At 32.5% G+C, this 3,236-nt stretch overlaps 1 pseudogene; it reads left to right on the forward strand.

The window, feature by feature from the left end:
* The first annotated feature begins 235 nt into the window (after positions 1 to 235).
* Positions 236 to 2,618, forward strand: LOC129890639 (L10-interacting MYB domain-containing protein-like; annotated as a pseudogene).
* The last annotated feature ends 618 nt before the right edge of the window (positions 2,619 to 3,236 follow it).

Raw genomic sequence — 3,236 nt, forward strand, 5'->3', positions numbered from 1 at the left:
CCTTTTGATAAATACCTCTTGTGGCATCCTACTAATTTTTTTCTCAATCTTTTTTATTACTGAGTTCCATATTGTGATGTTCTTAGCAGTTACTTCTAATGTGATGTTCTTAACAGTAGTAGTAGCAGTTGCTTCCAATGGAGTGGTAATTCATGTCAAATGTCTATCCTATTATTTAATGGCAATGATTTATTTAATGTCAAATCTCCTTTCTTTAGATTGTTTATATTCAATCATGCCGGAAACTAATAAAGCACGAAGTAATGCTAAGTGGGATGATGATGCCAATATTAAATTTATAGATTTGTGTGAAAATGAGATTAGACAAGGACGTAGACCACACACTCATTTAAATAGAGATGGATGAAATAATATTGTCGAAGGATTCAATAGAGCCACCGGAAAAAACTACGATAAAAAACAAATGAAAAATCGTTGGGATAACATGAAAAAAGATTGGATTCTTTTTAAGAAGTTGATGAGGACAGATTTAGGATGGGATGCTATGAAAAATATAATTATGGCAGATGATGATTGGTGGGAGCGAAAAATTAAGATACATCTCTTACATTTTTCTATATGTCTTTTTTCTTGTTTGTATATATTAATGTTCAGTCTGATTTAGCTTTATATTAGGTCAAAGTCAATATATAACAGGAAACAATAAGCAAATGATTTGGCTTACAATAATGCTGGTATACATATGTACATGAAAAATTATCCAAATTTTCCTCCACTTTCTCAGCCTCATATCCCCTTATAAAAGTAATAGAATAAAAAAATACTATAATTTCAGAGAACTACTATAATCAATCAATGGCCATTGATGTAATCCTCTTTCTGGTAGCCTTTTTAGAAATTTATCACTGTCAATAATTTCTGGAACATTTTCCTTCTGTTTCTGCACATTTATTTTATCATCAACATTTATTTTGCACTATCTTTAGAAAAAGATTGGGATATGCATGAGCAGTAAAGAGCTAGTTTACCTGATTTAGGAATCTAACAACATAAGACATTAAGTAAAGCTAATTACTCTTGCTATATTAACATTAGTTATCTAACAAAAAGGAAGTAGTAGAACTGCCAGGACACTCCTAAGTTGTTGATTTGGAGACTAGAATTTGGGTTGACTGCAGAACTTGAAGGGTACTGCTGAGCATATCTGCTTTGTAGTTGGTTGGAGTATAGGGTATATGGAGAGGCTATGGGTATTTTTTTTGAAGTTTCTATTTTTGGCTGTTTGATCACTTTATCAGGTTGATTTTCTGTGAATTAGATGTTGAATATCCCATAAATCTTGATTCTACTTTCTTGTTAAACTCTGATTCTTCACCATTATGTCAGATTTTTTACTTTGGGAAGTGACTATGATGATATTAACTTGTATATCACACTATAATCTCATTGGCAAGATTTTTTATTTTGGGAACAATAAAAGGTATTCTCTGGCAAGATTTTTATTATTTTATTCTTTAATAAGCTATGTGGAGAGATTTTCTTGAAAATACTATATAAGTGAGATGATTATACTGGGCTTGTTGTTGTTGTATCTTTCTTTTTTCTTTCATTGTTAAATTGCTTGGTTAGTTTAAAGTAGTTTTTGATTTTTTTGTTATAGGAGGATGATCGATATAATAAGTTCAGAAAAGTAGATCTTTCACTTATATGGTATCGCTACGATGCGTTGTTTTCTGATATTGTTGCTATTGGAGAAAGAGCACGTGCAGTGAATCAAGAACAAATGTCTGGCATCGGAGTAGATCTTGAAGAAGAAGGAACAAATAATATTGGTGGCTATGACAAGGAACACTTGGTCAATCCTAGTGATGAAGGAAATGATGAAAGTGATGATATACAGAATGTGGAATCTATTATATTTTCTAAGCCGTCACTTAAAAGAAGAGGTTCAATTGATGATACTAGCACTGAAAATCAAGTCAAAAAAAATAAGGCAAAATCTGGTGCGGCATCATTCAGAGAGGATATACACTCTTTAGTGGAGTTTATGTCTAGTAAAAGCACTGCTACATCCCCTTCGGTAGATGATCCCGTCATCGATAAGTGTATGAATATGTTGGCAAATTTTTTTGATATTCCTCCTGGGAGTGGAAAGTACAATTATGTTTGCAACATGTTTCTTAAGAAGGATGTACGTCAACTGTTTCTTGGTTGGAGTATAACTATCAGTTACACCTTGAGAAAATGGGATGATTGCATTGCTATGGTTAAATATTTTTATTGTTTAATGTTCGAACATTATAGTTGTGCGTGTAAACTTTATGTATTGTTAATGTTGTGTTGACGTTGTGGTTGTGCGGATAAACTTTATGTATTGTTAATGTTGTGTTAACGTTGTGGTTGTATCCTTAGACCTTATCATTATTGTTGTTGTGTTGGCTTTAATGAATGTGGGAACTTTATGTATTGCTGTGATTGTTTTTCTTTGATGGAATAGTAATTTGAGATTTACAATGTGATTTTTCGAAGATAGAAATGAGTGCACTGAAACGATGGAGTTTCTAAAAAATCTTGAAATTTGGTTGTTGGAAAAACTTTCATTCTTTACTAATTTAAGGCATTTCCATTTTCAGTTAAATGGAGAGTTGGGATATTAGCAATGTGGTATCTCCTCATTTAAGTGATTTGTTAGATGATGAAGATCAAGAACTAGAAGAGATTCCGAGAGAGCAGAAGGAGTGGATGGCTTTATGTCATATAATAGGTAAATACATTTTGATGTATTGTGAAAGATACCTATGCAAAGAACCTTGTCTTACATCAATGCGCTCCGGAAATGAGTTTATCCAAGAGATATTACGAGAAAATGAGACTCGTTGTTATAAAAATTTCCGACTGAAGAAAGCGGTGTTCATTGATCTATCCAATGACCTAACTGATAAATATGGGCTTAAACCCACTCGTGGAATGTCTATACATGAAATGATAGGCATATTCTTGATGACTTGTGCACATGGAGTTGGAAATCGAATGATACAAGATATCTTTCAACATTCTGGAGAGACAATTCATAGACACTTTCATAGTGTTTTAAAGGCCGTTTGCAAGCTTGCAAGAGATATCATTCAACCACATCCAAATTATAATGATGGTTGCGATGCTCACAAGCCATGTAAACAAAGATATCTCCCTTTCTTTAAAGTAAGTACCCTGTTTATGATAATTTGTTATTCTGCATTATAGTTAATTTTAATTTTTTTATAGTGCATACCCCT

Source organism: Solanum dulcamara, chromosome 5 (assembly GCF_947179165.1).
Source record: "Solanum dulcamara chromosome 5, daSolDulc1.2, whole genome shotgun sequence".
NCBI lineage: Eukaryota > Viridiplantae > Streptophyta > Magnoliopsida > Solanales > Solanaceae > Solanum > Solanum dulcamara.